This window comes from Gorilla gorilla, chromosome 8 (assembly GCF_029281585.2).
Source record: "Gorilla gorilla gorilla isolate KB3781 chromosome 8, NHGRI_mGorGor1-v2.1_pri, whole genome shotgun sequence".
In the NCBI taxonomy this organism is placed as follows: Eukaryota; Metazoa; Chordata; class Mammalia; order Primates; family Hominidae; genus Gorilla; species Gorilla gorilla.
Genome location: NC_073232.2, coordinates 148,711,740 through 148,733,041, shown reverse-complemented (window position 1 = coordinate 148,733,041; position 21,302 = coordinate 148,711,740).

Below are 21,302 nucleotides of genomic sequence, written 5' to 3'. Positions count from 1 at the left end.
ACGCTATCTGTTGAAATATTCATACATCTTCACCGCTGTCTGTATAAACTTGGAAATATCTACACCGCTATCTGTATGAACATGGAAATATATACACCGCTATCTGTTTGAAGATGGAAATATATACACCACTATCTGCATGAAAATGGAAATATCTACAAAGCTATCTGAATGAACATGGAAATTTCTACACCGCTATCTGTTTGAACATGTAAATATCTACACCGCTATCTGCATGAAAATGGAAATATCTACAAAGCTATCTGCATATACATGGAAATATCTACACAGCCATCTCTATACACATGGAAATAACTACACCGCTATATCTATAAACATGGAAATATCTACACTGCCATCTGTATGAACATGGAAATATCCGCAACGCCATCTGTATGAACATATAAATATCTACACCGCCATCTGTATTAAGATGGAGATATCTACACCGCTATCTGTATAAACATGGAAATATCTACACCGCTGCCTGTATAAACATGGAAATATCAGCACCGCTATCTGTATGAACATGGAAATATCTACACCGCTACCTGTATGAACATGGAAATATCTACACCGCTATCTGTATGAACATGGAAATATCTACACCGCTATCTGTATGATCATGGAAATATCTACACCGCTATCTGTATGAACATGGAAATATCTACACCGCTATCTGTATGATCATGGAAATATCTACACCGCTATCTGTATGAACATGGAAATACCTACACCGCTATCTGTATGAACATGGATATATCTACACAGCCATCTGGATGAACATGGAAATATCTACAACGCCATCTGTATGAACATGGAAATATCTACACAGCTATCTGTATGAACATAGACATATCTACACAGCCAACTGGATGAACATGGAAATATCTACACCGCTATCTGTGTAAACATGCATACATCTTCACCGCAGTCTGTATAAACATGGAAATATCTACACCGCTATCTGTATGAACATGGAAATATCTACACCGCTATCTGTATGAACATGGAAATATCTACACCGCTATCTGTTTGAACATGGAAATATCTACACCGCTATCTGCTTGAAAATGGAAATATCTACACTGCTATCTGCATATACATGGAAATATCTACACAGCTATCTCTTTACACATTGAAATAACTACACCGCTATCTGTATGAACATGGAAATATCTACACCGCCATCTGTATGAACATGGAAATATCTGCACCGCCATCTGTATGAACATATAAATATCTACACTGCCATCTGTATTAAGATGGAGATATCTACACCGCTATCTGCATAAACATGGAAATATCTACACTGCTATCTGTATAAACATGGAAATATCTACACCGCTATCTGTATTAACATGGAAATATCTAAACCGCTATCTGCATGAAAATGGAAATATCGACACAGCTATCTGCATATACATGTAAATATGTACACAGCTATCTCTTTGCACATGGAAATAACTACACCGCTATCTGTATGAACATGGAAATATCTACACCACTATCTGCATGAAAATGGAAATATCTACAAAGCTATCTGAATGAACATGGAAATTTCTACACCGCTATCTGTTTGAACATGTAAATATCTACACCGCTATCTGCATGAAAATGGAAATATCTACAAAGCTATCTGCATATACATGGAAATATCTACACAGCCATCTCTATACACATGGAAATAACTACACCGCTATATCTATAAACATGGAAATATCTACATTGCCATCTGTATGAACATGGAAATATCCGCAACGCCATCTGTATGAACATATAAATATCTACACCGCCATCTGTATTAAGATGGAGATATCTACACCGCTATCTGTATAAACATGGAAATATCTACACCGCTGCCTGTATAAACATGGAAATATCAGCACCGCTATGTGTATGAACATGGAAATATCTACACCGCTACCTCTATGAACATGGAAATATCTACACCGCTATCTGTATGAACATGGAAATATCTACACCGCTATCTGTATGAACATGGAAATATCTACACCGCTATCTGTATGAACATGGAAATATCTACACCGCTATCTGTATGAACATGGAAATATCTACACCGCTATCTGAATGAACATGGATATATCTACACAGCCATCTGGATGAACATGGAAATATCTACACCGCTATCTGTATGAACTTGGAAATATCTACACAGCTATATGTATGAACATGGGCATATCTACACAGCCAACTGGATGAACATGGAAATATCTACACCGCTATCTGTGTAAACATGCATACATCTTCACCGCAGTCTGTATAAACATGGAAATATCTACATCGCTATCTGTATGAACATGGAAATATCTACACCGCTATCTGTATGAACATGGAAATATCTACACCGCTATCTGTTTGAACGTGGAAATATCTACACCGCTATCTGCTTGAAAATGGAAATATCTACACTGCTATCTGCATATACATGGAAATATCTACACAGCTATCTCTTTACACATGGAAATAACTACACCGCTATCTGTATGAACATGGAAATATTTACACCGCCATCTGTATGAACATGGAAATATCTGCACCGCCATCTGTATGAACATATAAATATCTACACCGCCATCTGTATTAAGATGGAGATATCTACACCGCTATCTCTATGAACATGGAAATATCTACACCGCTATCTATATAAACACGGAAATATCTACACCGCTATCTGTATAAGCATGGAAATATCTAAACTGCTATCTTCATGAAAATGGAAATATCTATACAGCTATCTGCATATACATGTAAATATCTACACAGCTATCTCTTTGCACATGGAAATAACTACACCGCTATCTGTATGAACATGGAAATATATACACCGCTATCTGCATGAAAATGGATATATCTACAAGGCTATCTGCATATACATGGAAATATCTACACAGCCATCTCTTTACACATATAAATAACTACACCGCTATATCTATAAACATGGAAATATCTACACTGCCATCTGTATGAACATGGAAATATCCGCAACGCCATCTGTATGAACATATAAATATCTTCACCGCCATCTGTATTAAGATGGAGATATCTACACCGCTATCTGTATAAACAAGGAAATGTCAACACCGCTGCCTGTATAAACATGGAAATATCAGCACCGCTATCTGTATGAACATGGAAATATCTACACCGCCATCTGTATGAACATGGAAATAACTACACCGCTATCTGTATGAACATGGATATATCTACACAACCGTCTAGATAAACATGGAAATAACCACACCGCTATCTGTGTAAATATGCATACATCTTCACCGCTGTCTGTATAAACTTGGAAATATCTACACCGCTATCTGTATGAACATGGAAATATATACACCGCTATCTGTTTGAAGATGGAAATATATACACCACTATCTGCATGAAAATGGAAATATCTACACAGCTATCTGCATATACATGGAAATATCTACACAGCTATCTCTTTACACTTGGAAAAATCTACACCGCTATATCTATAAACATGGAAATATCTACACTGCCAACTGTATGAACATGGAAATATCTGCATCGCCATCTGTATGAACATACAAATATCTACACCGCCATCTGTATTAAGAAGGAGATATCTAAACCGCTATCTGTATAAACATGGAAATACCTACACTGCTGCCTGTATAAACATGGAAATATCTACACCGCAACCTGTATGAACATGGAAATATCTACACCGCTATCTGTATGAACATGGAAATATCTACACCGCTATCTGTATGAACATGGAAATATCTACACCGCTATCTGTATGAACATGGAAATATCTACACCGCCATCTGTATGAACATGGAAATATCTGCACCCCATCTGTATGAACATATAAATATCTACACCGCCATCTGTATTAAGATGGAGATATCTACACTGCTATCTGAATAAACATGGAAATATCTACACCGCTATCTATATAAACATGGAAATATCTACACCGCTATCTCTATAAACATGGAAATATCTACACCGCTACCTGTATAAACATGGAAATATCAGCACAGCTATCTGTATGAACATGGAAATATCAGCCCCTCTATCTGTATGAACATGGAAATATCTACACCGCTATCTGTATGAACATGGAAATATCTACACCGCCATCTGTATGAACATGGATATATCTACACAGCCATCTGGATGAACATGGAAATATCAACACCGCTATCTGTATGAACATGGAAATATCTACACCGCTATCTGTATGAACATGGAAATACATACACCGCTATCTGTATGAACATGGAAATAGCTACATGGCTATCTGTATGGACATGGAAATTTCTTCACCGCCATCTGTATGAACATGGATATATCTACACAGCCATCTGGATGAACATGGAAATATCTACACCGCTATCTGTATGAACATGGAAATATCTACAATGCTATCTGTATGAACATGGAAATACCTTCACCGCCATCTGTATGAACATGGATATGTCTACACAGCCATCTGGATGAACATGGAAATATCTACACCGCTATCTGTATGAACATGGAAATATCTACACCGCTATCTGTTTGAACATGGAAATATCTAAACCGCTATCTGCATGAAAATAGAAATATCTACACAGCTATCTGCATATACATGGAAATATCTACAAACCTATCTCTTTACACATGGAAATAACTACACCGCTATCTCTATAAACATGGAAATATCTACACCACCATCTGTATGAACATGGAAATATCTGCACTGCCATCTGTATGAACATATAAATATCTACACCGCCATCTGTATTAAGATGGAGATATCTTCACCGCTATCTGTATAAACTTGGAAATATCTACACCGCTATGTTTATAAACCTGGAAATATCTACACCGCTATCTGTATAAACATGGAAATATCTACACCGCTACCTGTATAAACAAGGAAATAACAGCACCGCTATCTGTATGAACATGGAAATATCTACACCGCTATATCTATGAACATGGAAATATCTACACCGCAATCTGCATGAACATGGAAATAGCTACACCGCTATCTGTACGAAGATGGAAATATCTACACCTCTATCTGTATGAACACGGAAATATCTACACCGCTATCTGTATGAACATGGATATGTCTACACAGCCATCTGGATGAACATGGAAAAATCTACACCGCTATCTGCATGAACATGAAAATATCTACACCGCTATCTGTGTAAACATGCATACATCTTCACTGCAATCTGTATAAGCATGGAAATATCTACAACGCTATCTGTAAGAACATGGAAATATCTACACCGCTATCTGTTTGAACACGGAAATATCTAAACCGCTATCAGCATGAAAATAGAAATATCTACACAGCTATCTGCATATACATGGAAATATCTACACAGCTATCTCTTTACACATTGAAATAACTACACCGCTATCTGTATGAACATGGAAATATCTACACCGCCATCTGTATGAACATATAAATATCTACACCGCAATCTGTATTAAGATGGAGATATCTACTCCGCTCTCAGTATAAACATGGAAATATCCACACCGCTATCTGTATAAACATGGAAATATCTACACTGCTACCTGTATAAACATGGAAATATCTACACCACTACCTGTACAAACATGGAAATATCAGCACCGCTATGTGTATGAAAATGGAAATATCAGCCCCTCTATCTGTATGAACATGGAAATATCTACACCGCTATCTCTATGAACATGGAAATATCTACACCGCCCTCTGTATGAACATGGATATATCTACACAGCCATCTGGATGAACATGGAAATATCTACACCGCTATCTGTATGAACATGGAAATATCTACACCGCTATCTGTATGAACATGGAAATATATAAACCGCTATCTGTATGAACATGGAAATAGCTACACCGCTATCTGTATGAACATGGAAATTTCTTCACCGCCATCTGTATGAACATGGATATATCTACACAGCCATCTGGATGAACATGGAAATATCTACACCGCTATCTGTATGAACATGTAAATATCTACACCGCTTCTGTATTAAGATGGAGATATCTACACCGCTATCTGAAAAAACATGGAAATATCTACACCACTATCTGTATAAACATGGAAATATCTACACCGCTATCTGTATTAACATGGAAATATCTACACCGCTACCTGTATAAACTTGGAAATATCAGCACCGCTATCTGTATGAACATGGAAATATCTACACCGCTATCTGTATGAACATGGAAATATCTACACCGCTATCTCTATGAACATGGAAATATCTGCAAAGCTATCTGAATGAACATGGAAATTTCTACACCGCTATCTGTTTGAACATGTAAATATCTACACCGCTATCTGCATGAAAATTGAAATATCAACAAAGCTATCTGCATATACATGGAAATATCTACACAGCCATCTCTTTACACATGGAAATAACTACACCGCTATATCTATAAACATGGAAATATCTACACTGCCATCTGTATGAACATGGAAATATCCGCAAGGCCATCTGTATGAACATATAAATATCTACACAGCCATCTGTATTAAGATGGAGATATCTACACCGCTATCTGTATAAACATGGAAATATCTACACCGCTATCTGTATAAACATTGAAATATCAGCAACGCTATCTGAATGAACATGTAAATATCTACACCGCTACCTGTATGAACATGGAAATATCTACACCGCTATCTGTATGAACATGGAAATATCTACACCGCTATCTGTATGAACATGGAAATATCTACACCGCTATCTGTATGAACATGGAAATATCTACACCGCTATCTGTTTGAACATGGAAATATCTACACCGCTATCTGCTTGAAAATGGAAATATCTACACTGCTATCTGCATATACATGGAAATATCTACACAGCTATCTCTTTACACATGGAAATAACTACACCGCTATCTGTATGAACATGGAAATATCTACTCCGCCATCTGTATGAAAAAGGAAATATCTGCACCGCCATCTGTATGAACATATAAATATCTACACCGCCATCTGTATTAAGATGGAGATATCTACACCGCTATCTGCATAAACATGGAAATATCTACACCGCTATCTGTATAAACATGTAAATATCTACACCGCTATCTGTATAAACATGGAAATATCTAAACAGCTATCTGCATGAAAATGGAAATATCTACACAGCAATCTGCATATACATGTAAATATCTACACAGCTATCTCTTTGCACATGGAAATAACTACACCTCTATCTGTATGAACATGGAAACATCTACACCGCTATCTGTATGAACATGGATATATCTACACAGCCCTCTGGATGAACATGGAAATCTCCACAACGCTATCTGTTGAAATATTCATACATCTTCACCGCTGTCTGTATAAACTTGGAAATATCTACACCGCTATCTGTATGAACATGGAAATATATACACCGCTATCTGTTTGAAGATGGAAATATATACACCACTATCTGCATGAAAATGGAAATATCTACAAAGCTATCTGAATGAACATGGAAATTTCTACACCGCTATCTGTTTGAACATGTAAATATCTACACCGCTATCTGCATGAAAATGGAAATATCTACAAAGCTATCTGCATATACATGGAAATATCTACACAGCCATCTCTATACACATGGAAATAACTACACCGCTATATCTATAAACATGGAAATATCTACACTGCCATCTGTATGAACATGGAAATATCCGCAACGCCATCTGTATGAACATATAAATATCTACACCGCCATCTGTATTAAGATGGAGATATCTACACCGCTATCTGTATAAACATGGAAATATCTACACCGCTGCCTGTATAAACATGGAAATATCAGAACCGCTACCTGTATGAACATGGAAATATCTACACCGCTATCTGTATGAACATGGAAATATCTACACCGCTATCTGTATGATCATGGAAATATCTACACCGCTATCTGTATGAACATGGAAATATCTACACCGCTATCTGTATGAACATGGAAATACCTACACCGCTATCTGTATGAACATGGATATATCTACACAGCCATCTGGATGAACATGGAAATATCTACAACGCCATCTGTATGAACATGGAAATATCTACACAGCTATCTGTATGAACATAGACATATCTACACAGCCAACTGGATGAACATGGAAATATCTACACCGCTATCTGTGTAAACATGCATACATCTTCACCGCAGTCTGTATAAACATGGAAATATCTACACCGCTATCTGTATGAACATGGAAATATCTACACCGCTATCTGTATGAACATGGAAATATCTATACCGCTATCTGTTTGAACATGGAAATATCTACACCGCTATCTGCTTGAAAATGGAAATATCTACACTGCTATCTGCATATACATGGAAATATCTACACAGCTATCTCTTTACACATTGAAATAACTACACCGCTATCTGTATGAACATGGAAATATCTACACCGCCATCTGTATGAACATGGAAATATCTGCACCGCCATCTGTATGAACATATAAATATCTACACTGCCATCTGTATTAAGATGGAGATATCTACACAGCTATCTGCATAAACATGGAAATATCTACACTGCTATCTGTATAAACATGGAAATATCTACACCGCTATCTGTATAAACATGGAAATATCTAAACCGCTATCTGCATGAAAATGGAAATATCTACACAGCTATCTGCATATACATGTAAATATCTACACAGCTATCTCTTTGCACATGGAAATAACTACACCGCTATCTGTATGAACATGGAAATATCTACACCACTATCTGCATGAAAATGGAAATATCTACAAAGCTATCTGAATGAACATGGAAATTTCTACACCGCTATCTGTTTGAACATGTAAATATCTACACCGCTATCTGCATGAAAATGGAAATATCTACAAAGCTATCTGCATATACATGGAAATATTTACACAGCCATCTCTATACACATGGAAATAACTACACCGCTATATCTATAAACATGGAAATATCTACATTGCCATCTGTATGAACATGGAAATATCTGCAACGCCATCTGTATGAACATATAAATATCTACACCGCCATCTGTATTAAGATGGAGATATCTACACCGCTATCTGTATAAACATGGAAATATCTACACCGCTGCCTGTATAAACATGGAAATATCAGCACCGCTATCTGTATGAACATGGAAATATCTACACCGCTACCTGTATGAACATGGAAATATCTACACCTCTACCTGTATGAACATGGAAATATCTACACCGCTATCTGTATGAACATGGAAATATCTACACCGCTATCTGTATGAACATGGAAATATCTACACCGCTATCTGTATGAACATGGAAATATCTACACCGCTATCTGAATGAACATGGATATATCTACACAGCCTTCTGGATGAACATGGAAATATCTACACCGCTATCTGTATGAACATGGAAATATCTACACAGCTATATGTATGAACATGGGCATATCTACACAGCCAACTGGATGAACATGGAAATATCTACACCGCTATCTGTGTAAACATGCATACATATTCACCGCAGTCTGTATAAACATGGAAATATCTACACCGCTATCTGTATGAACATGGAAATATCTACACCGCTATCTGTATGAACATGGAAATATCTACACCGCTATCTGTTTGAACGTGGAAATATCTACACCGCTATCTGCTTGAAAATGGAAATATCTACACTGCTATCTGCATATACATGGAAATATCTACACAGCTATCTCTTTACACATGGAAATAACTACACCGCTATCTGTATGAACATGGAAATATTTACACCGCCATCTGTATGAACATGGAAATATCTGCACCGCCATCTGTATGAACATATAAATATCTACACCGCCATCTGTATTAAGATGGAGATATCTACACAGCTATCTGCATAAACATGGAAATATCTACACCGCTATCCGTATAAACATGGAAATATCTACACCGCTATCTGTATAAGCATGGAAATAACTAAACCGCTATCTGCATCAAAATGGAAATATCTACACAGCTATCTGCATATACATGTAAATATCTACACAGCTATCTCTTTGCACATGGAAATAACTACACCGCTATCTGTATGAACATGGAAATATCTACACCGCTATCTGCATGAAAATGGATATATCTACAAGGCTATCTGCATATACATGGAAATATCTACACAGCCATCTCTTTACACATATAAATAACTACACCGCTATATCTATAAACATGGAAATATCTACACTGCCATCTGTATGAACATGGAAATATCCGCAACGCCATCTTTATGAACATATAAATATCTTCACCGCCATCTGTATTAAGATGGAGATATCTACACCGCTATCTGTATAAACAAGGAAATGTCAACACCGCTGCCTGTATAAACATGGAAATATCAGCACCGCTATCTGTATGAACATGGAAATATCTACACCGCTATCTGTATGAACATGGAAATAACTACACCGCTATCTGTATGAACATGGATATATCTACACAACCCTCTAGATAAACATGGAAATATCCACACCGCTATCTGTGTAAATATGCATACATCTTCACCGCTGTCTGTATAAACTTGGAAATATCTACACCGCTATCTGTATGAACATGGAAATATATACACCGCTATCTGATTGAAGATGGAAATATATACACCACTATCTGCATGAAAATGGAAATATCTACACAGCTATCTGCATATACATGGAAATATCTACACAGCTATCTCTTTACACATGGAAATAACTACACCGCTATCTGTATGAACATGGAAATATCTACACCGCCATCTGTATGGACATGGAAATATCTGCACCGCCATCTGTATGAACATATAAATATCTACACCGCCATCTGTATTAAGATGGAGATATCTACACGGCTATCTGAATAAACATGGAAACATCTACACCGCTATCTGTATAAACATGGAAATATCTACACCGCTATCTCTATAAACATGGAAATATCTACACCGCTACCTGTATAAACATGGAAATATCAGCACCGCTATCTGTATGAACATGGAAATATCTACACCGCTATCTGTATGAACATGGAAATATCTACACCGCTATCTGTATGAACATGGAAATATCTACAAAGCTATCTGAATGAACATGGAAATATCTACACCACTATCTGTTTGAACATGTAAATATCTACACCGCTATCTGCATGAAAATGGAAATATCTACAAAGCTATCTGCATATACATGGAAATATCTACACAGCTATCTCTTTACACATGGTAATAACTGCACCGCTCTATCTATAAACATGGAAATGTCTACACCGCCATCTGTATGAACATGGAAATATCTGCACCGCCATCTCTATGAACTTATAAATATCTACACCGCTGCCTGTATAAACATGGAAATATCAGCACCGCTATCTGTATGAACATGGAAAAATCTACACCGCAACCTGTATGAACATGGAAATATCTACACCGCTATCTGTATGAACATGGAAATATCTACCCCGCTATCTGTATGAACATGGAAATATCTACACCACTATCTGAACATGGAAATATCTGCACCGCCATCTGTATGAACATATAAATATCTACACCGCCATCTGTATTAAGATGGAGATATCTACACTGCTATCTGAATAAACATGGAAATATCTACACCGCTATCTGTATAAACATGGAAATATCTACACCGCTATCTGTATAAACATGGAAATATCTACACCGCTACCTGTATAAACATGGAAATATCAGCACCGCTATCTGTATGAACATGGAAATATCTACACCGCTATCTGTATGAACATGGAAATATTTACACCGCTATCTGTAAGAACATGGAAATATCTACAAAGCTATCTGAATGAACATGGAAATATCTACACCGCTATCTGTTTGAACATGTAAATTTCTACACTGCTAACTGCATGAAAATGGAAATATCTACAAAGCTATCTGCATATACATGGAAATATATACAAAGCTATCTCTTTACACATGGAAATAACTACACCGCTATATCTATAAACATGGAAATATCTACACCGCCATCTGTATGAACATGGAAATATATGCACCGCCATCAGTATGAACATATAAATATCTACACCGCCATCTGTATTAAGAAGGAGATATCTACACCGCTATCTGTATAAACATGGAAATATCTACACCGCTGCCTGTATAAACATGGAAATATCAGCACCGCTATCTGTATGAACATGGAAATATCTACACCGCTACCGGTATGAACATGGAAATATCTACACCGCTATCAGTATGAACATGGAAATATCTACACCGCTATCTGTATGAACATGGAAATATCTACACCGCTATCTGTATGAACATGGATATATCTACACAGCCATCTGGATGAACATGGAAATATCTACACCGCTATCTGTATGAACATGGAAATATCTACACAGCTATCTGTATGAACATAGACATATCTACACAGCCAACTGGATGAACATGGAAATATCTACACCGCTATCTGTGTAAACAAGCATACATCTTCACCGCAGTCTGTATAAACATAGAAATATCTACACCGATATCTGTATGAACATGGAAATATCTACACCGCTATCTGTATGAACATGGAAATATCTACACCGCCATCTGTATGAACATGGAAATATCTGCACCGCCATCTGTATGAACATATAAATATCTACACTGCCATCTGTATTAAGATGGAGATATCTACACCGCTATCTGCATAAACATGGAAATATCTACACCGCTATCTGTATAAACATGGAAATATCTACACCGCTATCTGTATAAACATGGAAATATCTAAACCGCTATCTGCATGAAAATGGAAATATCTACACAGCTATCTGCATATACATGTATATATCTACACAGCTATCTCTTTGCTCATGGAAATAACTACACCGCTATCTGTATGAACATGGAAATATCTACACCGCTATCTGCATGAAAATGGAAATATCTACAAAGCTATCTGCATATACATGGAAATATCTACACAGCCATCTCTTTACACATGGAAATAACTACACCGCTATATCTATAAACATGGAAATATCTACACTGCCATCTGTATGAACATGGAAATTTCCGCAACGCCATCTATATGAACATATAAATATCTACACCGCCATCTGTATTAAGATGGAGATATCTACACCGCTATCTGTATAAACATGGAAATATCTACACCGCTGCCTGTATAAACATGGAAATATCAGCACCGCTATCTGTATGAACATGGAAATATCTACACCGCTACCTGTATGAACATGGAAATATCTACACCGCTATCTGTATGAACATGGAAATATCTACACCGCTATCTGTATAAACATGGAAATATCTACACCGCTATCTGTATAAACATGGAAATATCTAAACAGCTATCTGCATGAAAATGGAAATATCTACACAGCTATCCGCATATACATGTAAATATCTACACAGCTATCTCTTTGCACATGGAAATAACTACCCCGCTATCTGTATGAACATGGAAACATCTACACCGCTATCTGTATGAACTTGGATATATATACACAGCCCTCTGGATGAACATGGAAATCTCCACAACGCTATCTGTTGAAATATTCAAACATCTTCACTGCTGTCTGTATAAACTTGGAAATATCTACACCGCTATCTGTATGAACATGGAAATATATACACCGCTATCTGTTTGAAGATGGAAATATATACACCACTATCTGCATGAAAATGGAAATATCTATAAAGCTATCTGAATGAACATGGAAATTTCTACACCGCTATCTGTTTGAACATGTAAATATCTACACCGTTATCTGCATGAAAATGGAAATATCTACAAAGCTGTCTGCATATACATGGAAATATCTACACAGCTATCTCTTTACACATGGTAATAATTACACGGCTATATCTATAAACATGGAAATGTCTACACCGCCATCTGTATGAACATGGAAATATCTGCACCGCCATCTCTATGAACTTATAAATATCTACACCGCCGTCTGTATTAAGAAGGAGATAGCTACACTGCTATCTGTATAAACATGGAAATATCTACACCGCTGCCTGTATAAACATGGAAATATCAGCACCGCTATCTGTATGAACATGGAAAAATCTACACCGCAACCTGTATGAACATGGAAATATCTACACCGCTATCTGTATGAACATGGAAATATCTACACCGCTATCTGTATGAACATGGAAATATCTACACCACTATCTGAACATGGAAATATCTACACCGCCATCTGTATGAACATGGAAATATCTGCACCGCCATCTGTATGAACATATAAATATCTACACCGCCATCTGTATTAAGATGGAGATATCTACACTGCTATCTGAATAAACATGGAAATATCTACACCGCTATCTGTATAAACATGGAAATATCTACACCGCTATCTGTATAAACATGGAAATATCTACACCGCTACCTGTATAAACATGGAAATATCAGCACCGCTATCTGTATGAACATGGAAATATCTACACCGCTATCTGTATGAACATGGAAATATCTACACCGCTATCTGTATGAACATGGAAATATCTACAAAGCTATCTGAATGAACATGGAAATATCTACACCGCTATCTGTTTGAACATGTAAATTTCTACACTGCTAACTGCATGAAAATGGAAATATCTACAAAGCTATCTGCATATACATGGAAATATATACAAAGCCATCTCTTTACACATGGAAATAACTGCACCGCTATATCTATAAACATGGAAATATCTACACCGCCATCTGTATGAACATGGAAATATATGCACCGCCATCTGTATGAACATATAAATATCTACACCGCCATCTGTATTAAGAAGGAGATATCTACACCGCTATCTGTATAAACATGGAAATATCTACACCGCTGCCTGTATAAACATGGAAATATCAGCACCGCTATCTGTATGAACATGGAAATATCTACACCGCTACCTGTATGAACATGGAAATATCTACACCGCTATCAGTATGAACATGGAAATATCTACACCGCTATCTGTGAACATGGAAATATCTACACCGCTATCTGTATGAACATGGATATATCCACACAGCCATCTGGATGAACATGGAAATATCTACACCACTATCTGTATGAACATGGAAATACCTTCACCGCCATCTGTATGAACATGGATATGTCTACACAGCCATCTGGATGAACATGGAAATATCTACAGCGCTATCTGTATGAACATGGAAATATCTACACCGCTATCTGTGTAAACATGCATACATCTTCACCACTATCTGTATAAACATGGAAATATCTACACCGCTATCTGTATGAACATGGAAATATCTGCACCGCCGTCTGTATGAAGATGTAAATATCTACACCCCAATCTATATTAAGATGGAGATATCTACACCGCTATATGTATAAACATGGAAATATCTGCACCGCTATCTGTATAAACATGGAAATATCTACACCGCTATCTGTATAAACATGGAAATATCTACACCGCTACCTGTATAAACATGGAAATATCAGCACCACTATCTGTATGAACACGGAAATATCTACACCGCTATCTCTATGAACACGGAAATAGCTACACCGCTATCTGTATGAACATGGAAATAGCTACACCACTATCTGTATGAACATGGAAATATCTACACCACTACCGGTATGAACATGGAAATATCTACACCGCTATCTGTATGAACATGGATATATCTACACAGCCGTCTGGATGAACATGGAAATATCGACACCGCTATCTGTATGAACATGGAAATATCTACACCGCTATCTGTGTAAATATGAATACATCTTCACCGCAATCCGTATAAACATGGAAATATCTACACCGCTATCTGTATGAACATGGAAATATCTACACTGCTATCCGTAAGAACATGGAAATATCTACAACGCCATCTGTTTGAACATGGATATATCTACACAGCCATCTGGATGAACATGGAAATATCTACACCGCTATCTGTATGAACATGGATATATCTGCACAGCCATCTGGATAAACATGGAAATCTCTACACCGCTATCTGTATGAAGATGGAAATAGCTACACAGCTATCTGTATGAACATGGAAATATCTACACCGCTACCTCTATAAACATGGAAATATCAGCACAGCTATCTGTATGAACATGGAAATATCTACACCGCTATCTGTACGAAGATGGAAATATCTACACCGCTATCTGTGTGAACATGGAAAAAGCTACACCGCTACCTGTATTAACATGGAAATATCAGCAATGCTATCTGTATGAACATGGAAATATCTACACCGCTATCTCTATGAACATGGAAATATGTACAACGCTATCTGTATGAATATGGATATACCTACACAGCCATCTGGATGAACATGGAAATATCTACACCGCTATCTGCATGAAAATGGAAATATCTACACCGCTATATGTGTAAACATGCATACATCTTCACCGCAATCTGCATAACCATGGAAATATCTACACCGCTATCTGTATGAACATGGAAATATCTGCACCGCCATCTGTATGAACATATAAATATCTACACCGCCATCTGTACTAAGAAGGAGATATCTACACAGCTATCTGTATAAACATGGAAATATCTACACCGCTGCCTGTATAAACATTGAAATATCAGCACCGCTATCTGTATGAACATGGAAATATCTACACCGCTACCTGTATGAACATGGAAATATCTACACCGCTATCTGTATGAACACGGAAATATCTACACCGCTATCTGTATGAACATGGAAATATCTACACCGCCATCTGTATGAACATGGAAATACCTGCACCGCCATCTGTATGAACATATAAATATCTACACCGCCATCTGTATTAAGATGGAGATATCTACACTGCTATCTGAATAAACATGGAAATATCTACACCGCTATCTGTATAAACATGCAAATATCTACACCGCTATCTCTATAAACATGGAAATATCTACACCGCTACCTGTATAAACATGGAAATATCAGCACCGCTATCTGTATGAACATGGAAATATCTACACCGCTATCTGTATGAACATGGAAATATCTACACCACTATCTGTATGAACATGGAAATATCTACAAAGCTATCTGAATGAACATGGAAATATCTACACCACTATCTGTTTGAACATGTAAATATCTACACCGCTATCTGCATGAAAATGGAAATATCTACAAAGCTATCTGCATATACATGGAAATATCTACACAGCTATCTCTTTACACATGGTAATAACTACACCGCTCTATCTATAAACATGGAAATGTCTACACCGCCATCTGTATGAACATGGAAATATCTGCACCGCCATCTCTATGAACTTATAAATATCTACACCGCTGCCTGTATAAACATGGAAATATCAGCACCGCTATCTGTATGAACATGGAAAAATCTACACCGCAACCTGTATGAACATGGAAATATCTACACCTCTATCTGTATGAACATGGAAATATCTACACCGCTATCTGTATGAACATGGAAATATCTACACCACTATCTGAACATGGAAATATCTACACCGCCATCTGTATGAACATGGAAATATCTGCACCGCCATCTGTATGAACATATAAATATCTACACCGCCATCTGTATTAAGATGGAGATATCTACACTGCTATCTGAATAAACATGGAAATATCTACACCGCTATATGTATAAACATGGAAATATCTACACCGCTATCTGTATAAACATGGAAATATCTACACCGCTACCTGTATAAACATGGAAATATCAGCACCGCTATCTGTATGAACATGGAAATATCTACACCGCTATCTGTATGAACATGGAAATATCTACACCGCTATCTGTAAGAACATGGAAATATCTACAAAGCTATCTGAATGAACATGGAAATATCTACACCGCTATCTGTTTGAACATGTAAATTTCTACACTGCTAACTGCATGAAAATGGAAATATCTACAAAGCTATCTGCATATACATTGAAATATATACAAAGATATCTCTTTACACATGGAAATAACTACAGCGCTATATCTATAAACATGGAAATATCTACACCGCCATCTGTATGAACATGGAAATATATGCACCGCCATCTGTATGAACATATAAATATCTACACCGCCATCTGTATTAAGAAGGAGATATCTACACCGCTATCTGTATAAACATGGAAATATCTACACCGCTGCCTGTATAAACATGGAAATATCAGCACCGCTATCTGTATGAACATGGAAATATCTACACCGCTACCTGTATGAACATGGAAATATCTACACCGCTATCAGTATGAACATGGAAATATCTACACCGCTATCTGTATGAACATGGAAATATCTACACCGCTATCTGTATGAACATGGATATATCTACACAGCCATCTGGATGAACATGGAAATATCTACACCGCTATCTGTATGAACATGGAAATATCTACACAGCTATCTGTATGAACATAGACATATCTACACAGCCAACTGGATGAACATGGAAATATCTACACCGTTATCTGTGTAAACATGCATACATATTCACCGCAGTCTGTATAAACATAGAAATATCTACACCGCTATCTGTATGAACATGGAAATATCTACACCGCTATCTGTATGAACATGGAAATATCTACACCGCTATCTGTTTGAACATGGAAATATCTACACCGCTATCTGCTTGAAAATGGAAATATCTACACTGCTATCTGCATATACATGGGAATATCTACACAGCTATCTCTTTACACATTGAAATAACTACACCGCTATCTGTATGAACATGGAAATATCTGCACCGCCATCTGTATGAACATATAAATATCTACACTGCCATCTGTATTAAGATGAAGATATCTACACCGCTATCTGCATAAACATGGAAATATCTACACCGCTATCTGTATAAACATGGAAATATCTACACCGCTATCTGTATAAACATGGAAATATCTAAACCGCTATCTGCATGAAAATGGAAATATCTACACAGCTATCTGCATATACATGTAAATATCTACACAGCTATCTCTTTGCACATGGAAATAACTACACCGCTATCTGTATGAACAAGAAAAATATCTACACCGCTATCTGCATGAAAATGGAAATATCTACAAAGCTATCTGCATATACATGGAAATATCTACACAGCCATCTCTTTACACATGGAAATAACTACACCGCTATATCTATAAACATGGAAATATCTACACTGCCATCTGTATGAACATGGAAATTTCCGCAACGCCATCTATATGAACATATAAATATCTACACCGCCATCTGTATTAAGATGGAGATATCTACACCGCTATCTGTATAAACATGGAAATATCTACACCGCTGCCTGTATAAACATGGAAATATCAGCACCGCTATCTGTATGAACATGGAAATATCTACACCGCTACCTGTATGAACATGGAAATATCTACACCGCTATCTGTATGAACATAGAAATATCTACACCGCTATCTGTATAAACAAGGAAATATCTACACCGCTATCTGTATAAACACGGAAATATCTAAACAGCTATCTGCATGAAAATGGAAATATCTACACAGCTATCCGCATATACATGTAAATATCTACACAGCTATCTCTTTGCACATGGAAATAACTACACCGCTATCTGTATGAACATGGAAACATCTACACCGCTATCTGTATGAACATGGATATATCTACACAGCCCTCTGGATGAACATGGAAATCTCCACAACGCTATCTGTTGAAATATTCATACATCTTCACTGCTGTCTGTATAAACTTGGAAATATCTACACCGCTATCTGTATGAACATGGAAATATATACACCGCTATCTGTTTGAAGATGGAAATATATACACCACTATCTGCATGAATATGGAAATATCTACAAAGCTATCTGAATGAACATGGAAATTTCTAAACCGCTATCTGTTTGAACATGTAAATATCTACACCGCTATCTGCATGAAAATGGAAATATCTACAAAACTATCTGCATATACATGGAAATATCTACACAGCCATCTCTATACACATGGAAATAACTACACCGCTATATCTATAAACATGGAAATATCTACACTGCCATCTGTATGAACATGGAAATATCCGCAACGCCATCTGTATGAACATATAAATATCTACACTGCCATCTGTATTAAGATGGAGATATCTACACCGCTATCTGTATTAACATGGAAATATCTACACCGCTGCCTGTATAAACATGGAAATATCAGCACCGCTATCTGTATGAATATGGAAATATCTACACCGCTACCTGTATGAACATGGAAATATCTACACCGCTATCTGTATGAACATGGAAATATCTACACCGCTATCTGTATGAACATGCAAATATCTACACCGCTATCTGAATGAACATGGATATATCTACACAGCCATCTGGATGAACATGGAAATATCTACACCGCTATCTGTAATGAACATGGAAATATCTACACAGCTATCTGTATGAACATGGACATATCTACACAGCCAACTGGATGAACATGGAAATATCTACACCGCTATCTGTGTAAACATGCATACATCTTCACCGCAGTCTGTATAAACATGGAAATATCTACACCGCTATCTGTATGAACATGGAAATATCTACACCGCTATCTGTATGAACATGGAAATATCTACACCGCTATCTGTTTGAACATGGAAATATCTAAACCGCTATCTGCTTGAAAATGGAAATATCTACACTGCTATCTGCATATACATGGAAATATCTACACAGCTATCTCTTTACACATGGAAATAACTACACCGCTATCTGTATGAACATGGAAATATTTACACCGCCATCTGTATGAACATGGAAATATCTGCACCGCCATCTGTATGAACATATAAATATCTACACTGCCATCTGTATTAAGATGGAGATATCTACACCGCTATCTGCATAAACATGGAAATATCTACACCGCTATCTGTATAAACATGGAAATATCTACACCGCTATCTGTATAAACATGGAAATATCTAAACCGCTATCTGCATGAAAATGGAAATATCTACACAGCTATCTGCATATACATGTAAATATCTACACAGCTATCTCTTTGCACATGGAAATAACTACACCGCTATCTGTATGAACATGGAAATATCTACACCGCTATCTGCATGAAAATGGAAATATCTACAAGGCTATCTGCATATACATGGAAATATCTACACAGCCATCTCTTTACACATATAAATAACTACACCGCTATATCTATAAACATGGAAATATCTACACTGCCATCTGTATGAACATGGAAATATCCGCAACGCCATCTGTATGAACATATAAATATCTACACCGC